Below are 9,573 nucleotides of genomic sequence, written 5' to 3'. Positions count from 1 at the left end.
TTTCCCACTTCTCTGGATTCTTGTACCTTGAGAAAACATTGTGAAAAAAGTTACGTAAGGCAGCAAACATAAGGGAAAATAAATATCTATGATAGCTGATGTTCCATTGAGAATTCACATACTTATGAGAAACAACAAAACACATTGCTTGGCTGCTCCAATGACAAAGCCCTGCCCTAGCTCAGCCATTGCAGTGTGAAGCTTATTTTAGAAGCATCGCACCATTTGTACAAAGCTGTTCATCAGAAAGTGAAGTGGTGAAACTAAAAGTTGTTATCAGCAACAAGCTTCCTATTTTATTCTTAATCAAACTGTACACTACACTATGCTTCACTGTAGAATGACAGCTGTTTTAAATTACAAATCAACAGATATTTAACTACAATGGACACACACAAGAGTATTCTATTGGTTTGTCAAGCCTAAATATTTGAGATGAGCAAAAGCAATAGGTACATACAGATTGATTTTCCATCCGTGTGAAAATGACATTTAACATCTGTGTAAGGGTAGCTTTGGCAGTTGTCTGATTAATAAGATTTTTACTGGCCAGATAGATGTTGTAGCAGGTTCTAACAGTCTGGAGAACTGTTCCTTCATGAATTTCTATATACGGAGACGTTACTGCAGTGAGGAGAGCCTGAAAAATTCCATGAAACAATAGATCTGAATTCAGTAACATATCTAATGCTGCAAGAAATGGAGAAACTGGATCCTAAATGGAATTTCACCACTATTTTTTCAGTTACAAAAATCAATGATAGAAAAATTGTGTAATTAAAATCACACAATCACAAACTGTATCAAATAAAATACCTTAATTATCTGCAGTTGTACTCCTTCATCTGTTTGAGGACCCTGAAAGCAATTGCAAATTGTGTCAACTATCCGATCAATCAGGCGTTTCCCAGGAGCTCCACTGTCTGGGGCATTGCCAGTGATATGTCCATATGCAATAAGTTTCTAGGTAAAAAGAACACAAGTTAGTTCTGTAATTCTGTGATTTAGACAACCATTTACTTTTAAGTAAAATACAGTTGAGTATGCCATAAAATGGGGGTTTCAGTAACCTACCTCGCTTTAACAGTTTCAACACAGAAATTTAACACCTTCAATAGCCTGGTTAGCAAATACTTGTGCAGTTCACAGACAAGATTTAATAGGTAACACACATTTCTGTGCCACTACTGCAATTAGACAAAATTTATTCGGCCTTTGCCTTTGAACCTTCTCACAACTGAAAGGTTCAAAGTAGCATGATGAAGCTAAGTCACATTTGGTTTTTCTCTAAGTACTGAGAGAGGCACAAGATAACAATTCTGGAGCCTGATCTCCCAGCACATCAGAACTACAAAGGACACTGTAGTAAATATTCTTTTTAAAGCAACTCAGATTAAAAATCTTTAAAGAACAACGTAAAAATCCATGAGCTTCAATGAATGATTGTTCCACTGTAAAACAACACCACACATGAATTTCTTGCTCTTGCAAGATGAGCTTCCAGCCAAATCTGATGATAATATACTTTGCAGTTTATGCATTTAAACATCCACAGCACAGCTGTATGTTTTCAGGATAATAATACTTCTCTCTAAGAATGCCAACAGCATACAAAATTTTAAGTGCATGTTATTCCATTCCACCCTCTCTGAGTTTTAAACTTACCTGTAAACAATCCAGTGAAGTACTGACAATGCGTGGTGACTTTGACTGGCAGGCCAGCTCAAAGGGAAGGAAGTACTTATCAGCTTCAATGAAGTTTGCTTTTGGTGGAGCAACAGTGCCTTCTCTAGGTCAGAGGAGAAGAGTTGTTTATTTTTCTAAACGAATTATCACAGCAAACTACCCATCCTCCTTTTTCACATTTAAAGCTAAATGGTACACAGACGCATACAAAGATAATGCAGGATTCTCTTATGCATACTTTCTTTAAAAAGTTTGATTTTCTTTAAAGTCACACATGAAAAATGTAAGGTTGTTTTTGTTTTGCATCTGACCTTTTCTACATATTCTCATTACCTGAAATACTAGAGAACAACTTAGTGATAAAACTAAGCCATTCTGAATTACATAAACAGAGCCTGTATGAAGTACACTAAGAAAAAAAAAAAGTATTTTTGGAGCTCATTTCAAAATCATAGCACAGTGCTGGAACAGTGTTTTAATACTTTATGTTAACAATTAAATTACATTGGTATTCTTGATCTACGTAATTAAGATCATATGCTATCAAATTGAAAATTGCAAGCAGCAGCAGGTATCCTAGTAGGCTATATTAAGCCCAGTAACAGGAAACGAAAATCTAACACCTGTTAGAAGTTCTGCAATTATTTCATAGTGAAATTCAGAAGGCAGTTATGGTTTGAATACCCAGAGCCACAGACATTGTGTAAGTGGGAGATATGGGCCACATCATGTTTTTGGCATAAAGGTATTCACAAGCACTCACAAGTTCACTGCAGTGACTTAGGTGTACTTTCACATTTCCATTACAAATTATTCAGTTTGCTGTTTTCTTGCATAGCCTACAGCAACTAATAATTTACCTTTGTTTTTCCAGTTCTGTCTTTATTTCATCTGGAAGAAAGAAAAAATTCAAAAATTTTAACACCCAACATAATTGATTGACAACAACATAAATATGGAAACTATAATAACATAAAGCAGTTCCAAACCTAAGTCTTACATCTGAGCTACTCCTTTTCTGTAACATCCTCAGTCTGACATCACTGACACCACTTATGGGGAGGCATAGCTCTTAACTTCTACATTCGAAAATTATTCTTCCCCAAATATTCTTAAGAAGGCATTTTTAAAAAATGTATATACAATATACTTGTTCAGTGAAAATAAAATAGAGAGCTTAGGTTTGGAGAAGTTTTAAACCACTACATAATCCATTAGTCCAACATGAGACCTTCCCATTAAGTCCCATGCTGGTTAGCTGACATCAACTGAATAAACAAAGTCTCACTCAGAGAACAAATATGAAACAGATACTGTCATCCTGCCAGTAGTTGTTTCTTCGTCATGAACTTAACTCTTTGGGGGACCTTTCAAGAAGATGAAATACAGGGGGAAAAAAAATGCTCCTCATTTCTATTACAAACACTACTAAATCCTTCATTACCTATTATGGCTTTAAGAATTTCTAAGGTATCATCACAATGTACAGAGGACTGCACTGCACCAAACACAGCATAAGTACAAACTGTGAACACTGACACACAGACCAAGCAGCACACACAGCAAGGGTGCACAGTTACAGTCACTTGTAGCACCACGTGGGATCCTGCATCCAGCACATCCAACTTCATGCCCCTGCAAGTTACCATACCCACATAAATTGTTTCAACTGCAAAGTTGTCAGAAAAGGATCATTCTCTGGAAGCACCACTCTTTTAGAATGGACATGCAGAGTTCAAATGACTTCAGTGCTGCCCATGAACCTCAGTCATTTATTTCATCTTAGAAGCGTTTATTTCTCAAGACAGTACATTAAGAACTGCAACAGATGGATGTTATCAGTTTGAACAAAGTGCACAAAGAACATCCCTTGCAGAGTATACCCATCTTTTAGCATTACCATCCTGTTCTACAGAGGAAGTGGAAGCAAAGTGCCAAGGAAACTTCAAGTTGTGACACAACACATCTGGGTCAGGGACTTTCTACTGGTGCCATACTCTCTCCATTAATGAAGGCCACCACGGACAGAAGGCAGCAGTACGATATCCATTAGCAACAGATAATGCAAGAACTGAGGGAATATTATCCACCCTATATTTGATGGAACAGCAAAACTGAAGAGTCACAGATTCAGAATGGGTCATGGCTCTGTTCAGAAGCCCACCAATTTCTAACCAAGTCAACCATACCAACAACTTGCCTAAAAAAGAAAAGGTATTCACTAGTGCTTCTGGAGCAAAACTAACAAACCAGCACTTACACTTCTACCTATCTGTCACCACTTGGCTCACAAGCTACAAGCACTGCAAACACTTAAGCCAGGTTTGTTCATGCTTACCCCTGCCACCAAACTAGGTTCATATTTGCTCATTGAAAGTCCCATGTCTGGTTTGTCCCTCCTGCTCACACTGCTGCAGCAGGTATCAGATCAGTTACACACAAAGTAAGAAATGAACGTCACTGCTGTGCGCAGCCATAAAGTCAGCAGCAGCAGCAGCTGCTATCTCGTGCTGGGAAGACGAAGCTCACAACCCTCAGAGCAGGAGCCATGCAGGAACTGCCAGACCACCAGCTCAGCAGTGAAGCTCACACCAAACACTTCAGGATCTGATCACTGCATGCCTGTGGTTACCAGGTACAAGTCTGTAATTCCCAAGCGCTAAGCAGATAAGGTTTAATCACTGGGTCTTTGATTGTACCTGGTTCTGCAGTGATAACAATAGTTTCCCTAATATCATGTTTATGCAAATGAATGGAACTTCCTGCAATTAAAGTTTTAAAGCGGTCAGGAAAGACAAAAACAGCATCTTTTTCATAAAGAAATCAAGTATTATTTAACCAAAACTTGGAATTTTACTGAATGTAAGATAAAGCTTAGTCCACTTACTCAAATATTTCACTAGTCTCATATTTTTTCTTTTTTTAAAAAAATGGAAATGCTACTTGTACACCTGTCTCTTGGTAGGACTCTCCAGGGACATTTGGTTTTCTTACCAAGTTTTCGTTAAGAAAAGCACATCTCAATTACAGTTAGAATCCAGACCAGTGATCTTTCAGCCGAAACCGAAACCTGTTCAGCATCAGCTAGTCTGGTCAGCCTATCACCCAAAATTTAGGTCAGCTCATGTAGATCAGCTGTGGCATCCTCCTTCCTGTAGGCGCTCAGCTGCTGGCAGAAACAAAGCTGAAGGTCACAGGCTCTGTCTTCACTGTCATGCAGTCTGGTGGGAGGCCAGCAAGGAAGGCTTGCTGGGAGAAATGCTTGGGGTGGGGTTGAGATGATTTTGTTTTTCTCCAAAGTAAAAATTTCTCAACTTCACCTTATTTGTAAAAAAATAACAACAATACTAATAAAAAACAAGTTACAGTAGAAATATTAAGCAGTGAGACCCACCCAAGAAAACATCATTTCATAAAATTTAATACTCCACATGAAAACAGGTTTCACTGTTAGGATCTGCAGCTGAGAATAACGCAAGTGCTCAATTCCACATTCAGGGAGTAACCAAGCTATATGTATTGAGATTCTTTGGCGGGGAAGAAGAAACAACAGAAGGATTTTTCTTCCTTTCAAATAAGTCACCTTCATCATATACTGATGCAAAGCATCATAGCTAATAGGTTTTAAGTGTAAATTTCATGAAGATTTTAGCCATAAGAAAACATGACCTAGACCCATCCTCGTATTTTTTATATTGTAAAACCTTCACTGACATTTATATTAAATCTTTCTATAAGAAAAAAGAAGAGTCATGTTCCATATTAAAGCAGTGATAATTTCATTTTTCAAAATCTTCCATATATTTAAGAAACAAATTTAGCAAGCAAATTTAAAAAAAATCACCCACATTTTTTTTATATAAAGGACTTTCCAAAGCACCATAAAAATGTCTGCATCACAACAATATTTCAATAAAAAATGTTGGCAAAAAAGAATAAGTCTGACAAGGAAAACAAGTTACAAGCATGCTGCTGATTGCATCAAGATTGTTTGGAAACATCCACGTTTCCAGTGCTCATTTGGTGGTCTGACCACCAAAAGTGAATGAAACACCAACTGTAGCCTAACTGAATTCTGTTACGCCGAGAGCCGCCAAGGCAGACCAGGCACAGCCAGCTTCCAGCAAGTGCTGCACACTTCTGTCCCACGCAGGAGTACGGGCACAGCCAAGTCACTTCCCCAGTTCCAGCACAGCCTGACCACAGATCAGCTTGTGGCCATCACAGGATAAGGCTGACCCTCACCTGGTGGTTCTGCTCTCAGAGCTGTCTGCTGCTTTCAATTCAGAAGGCACCAGCATGCACCCATCCACTCAGTCAGAAACATCTCTGACTCCACACCCTATAAGTGCTGCCCACTCAGTGCAGCCTTCCAACATTCCTTCAGCCAGCACAACAGGAGCAACAAGCAAGGTCCTGCAGCCTTCTCTTACTGAGCTTCTTGCCACAATGAAAGCAGCACCAGGCACAGGCAGAAAGGAACTCCAGTAACAGATGGATGGTTTAAGTCTGCTTATATTGAACAGCATGTATTAAAACAAAGGACATAGTTTCCTGCCTGCAGTTAGCTGTATCCTACCTTAACAGTCATGTTCATCACAGTGGAAGTAAACCAGGTCCTGTGCAGCAAATGGCATCACTGGTCTCCCCACAAGGACAAGAGCAATGTCCTTCCATGGCGGCTCAGGACACCAGAGAGCAATGCCAACACAAACATGGAACAGTCCAAACTGCTTTTTTTTCCATTCCATTTTGTGTGAAGTCCACTTCATTGCCTAATTCCAGGTTGCCTTAGATTTAAAACAGCTACAGCAACAGCTCAACAAACTGATTCTGGCCAACTACAGAAAATCCTTTAGAGGAGGCTGCACAATGAAACAAGATCTTCTTGCTTCAGCCCACACTGAGTTGGAGATAGCCAAGAAGTTTTACTAAACCATCATTTATACCAAGAGATGACTTAAATATACACAGATCCCTAAGTGAAGGCATGGATTAAGAGATTTTTTTTTTTTAAAGCTTATTAACAAACTAACTAAATACTGTTGCGTACAAAGTTCCAAGACACACACACAGCAGTACCTAGGCAATCAAAGGTCACAGAACCAGGCTGGCTGCATAGCACGTCATTAAAAACGGTCCTAATGGGGTAATACAAATAGTTTGAGAGACCCAGGGACACAATTAGCATTTCACCCACATGAACTGCTGCGATGTGATATGCGCCGCGTTCCACTGTAAACCTGTCAGGATACAGAGTGTTTCACTATGCTTACCAAGAATCACATACACCCATAGCGCCACAGAAGTGCTTATTAGGCAACTATTTATATGCTGGCTGTTGAAAACCAGCTGGAAAAAAAAAAATATTACCACATTCTAGAACAGAGCAGAACAGTTCCTCTGTTTAGAAGTTCATTTCTCTCCACCTCTCCTGGGATTTACTGGCACTAAGGATACAGGATACAACTATTACACCTACTGACGAGGCAAGAGACTGCATGAAGGAATCCATTCAAACTCTGCTTACTCAACGTCTGTATGCTTCACAAGGGGGGTAGAGAGAGAAAAAAAAAAAAGTAAAAAACAACTGAGAACTGGTTTTGTTACCGATCCCACTTTCAAGGACACATCTATCACTGCTTTGGGCCAACAGTGCAAGCTAACAAGCCTGGTACAGTTTAGGAGTAAATAAGCACTGCTTTCACCCTGCTCATATTTATAACCCATTTGAGCCATGGTACTTCTCATTTCCATACAGTCACAAAGATATTTTGCAGTCCAAAACTGTAAACTACTGGTTCAGTAAGAAAAAAAAAAGAATTATTGGAAATAGAAGAAAAGTGCAACACTAGTTTGAAGTTAACTACCACCTAGATTTCCTTATATAAGAATGGCAGCAACTGTCAGTGGTAATTTCTCAGCAGTGAAGCACATTTATAGGGACCATCATTCCCACAGCTGGAAATGCATTCCTCTGTCTCACCAAACAGAAATTTAAAGCATGTGTAATTAACGTAAACACTACTCCAGTAATATTACAGCAGAAACTGTAGAAATAGTTGCAGGTTAATTTAATTAGGTAGCTCCAAAATGCACCAGTTTCTCCCTATTTGTGATAAGAACTTACTTATGAATCATGTCCATGCTTTACAGTTTATAAAAGGTATAATACAACAATGCTCCATTAAGGAGAATATTGTACACGTAAGACAGCACAATAAGTTTAGAGAGAGCTAGAAAGGGATTACTTTAAATATGACATGGGGCAGGGCAGAAAGAACAACAGCTGACACAGTGACCAGGTTCCTAAAGTGAATCCAATCTGAGGGAAACAAAGTTATTTGTACCCTGATTTAATTCTCAGAGACTAACATGATTTTATTATTACTGGAAGGATTGAAGCTTCTTTCTTGAATAACAGTCTGTGTAAATTAAGAAGTCTGGTCTGATTTCTGTAACATTCTACCTACACTCCTGACTACATTTACTACAGTAAAGGGCTTGATAACTAAGCTAACACTTTTAAAATTAAGCTCACAGGTTTTATTTTATAAGCTTAATTAAACTTATGTAAACTTAAGTAAATCTGATTTGAGTAAAAAGGAGCTTACTCCATATAAAATCAAGTTTGAAGAATTTAACACAAATAAAAAGAACTATATCCATGTTGTCAACTGAAGATGAGGCAACATTTACCAACATTATAGAAATCCTTTAGCACAGTAATCAAAGCACTGCTACAGCAGGCGAGTTGGCTAACAGAAGGTTATCTACTCTTGCTAACCCCTGTGTTAGTCCAATGAAGAACATGGACTTTTTTTTTCCCCTCCAGCAGGATTAGAAAAATGTACATCTATCTTCACAGAATTAACAGACCTCAAATGTACCGTACTTAAGACACAAAGGTCAAACAGTTATAATCCAAAAGGCCAATGCTAATAGGTGACTACTGCATCCTCCCAGAATCGCAATCTTAGATGTGCTAGTAAACTAAGACTTTCATTAGCAATCTTTTAGGAAAGTTCCCTTTCTTACTCTCTAAGTGGATTTTACATTGCAGAAAAACAGGCTCCCAGGCAAGTAAAAGGTTTGGGGGGATACTGAAGAAGTCAGAAAGGGAAAGTAAATAGGGAAAGTCATTTCAATTGCTCACAGTGTTGCAGCCTCGCACTTCTACCTTTCCCTAGATATACGATCATTGCAGTCAGCTACAGATTTCTTCAAAGTAAGAGCTGCAAGTAGGAAACAGAATGACAATCTTTCAAGCTTTCTTCTACAATACATTTGACAAGACTCTACTTACTCACACGTTCAGCTTATCTCTCAGTTTTCTGCAAAAACACACTCAAAGGAAAAAGCAATCCATACCACAAGAGATGTCACCTCTGTAAGATAAGAAAGGCCACCAAGAACTGCACCTGTGAGAGCCGCGCTGCTTCACCTACTGTCTTCCCTCCGCAACACAGCATATGCTTTAGCAGAACTTTAGCAGATACACCTACATTACAAAAGGATGGATTTGTAGCTGCAGATTTTAGAACCAGGCTGCCAAGTTCACAAGACGTGTTTCAGTTCTGCAGGACACCACAGCCTGCCTGGGGCCGCATCACAGAGTTTCCTCCAGTCCAGCCACGAGCTGGAGAAAAACTATCAGAACCCATGAGATCAAAGGAGTCTGGAAGCGAGGGTCCCCACACAGCTCGTTTCCTATTTGAAAAGCTTGTCATTAATTTTCTCGAAAGCAATCCTAACGCGGCACACCCAAGCCCTTCTGTTCCACATCGAAGCCAGAAGCGAGCAGAGCAGACAGCAGCCAGGGCTGTCCCTCCGCACCAAAGGAGCACTTCCCCCATTTTCCCTCCCTTCCCCGGCCTGCCGGCTCTC

This window comes from Meleagris gallopavo, chromosome 22 (assembly GCF_000146605.3).
Source record: "Meleagris gallopavo isolate NT-WF06-2002-E0010 breed Aviagen turkey brand Nicholas breeding stock chromosome 22, Turkey_5.1, whole genome shotgun sequence".
Classification (NCBI taxonomy): Eukaryota; Metazoa; Chordata; class Aves; order Galliformes; family Phasianidae; genus Meleagris; species Meleagris gallopavo.
This window is presented reverse-complemented; position numbering follows the sequence as displayed.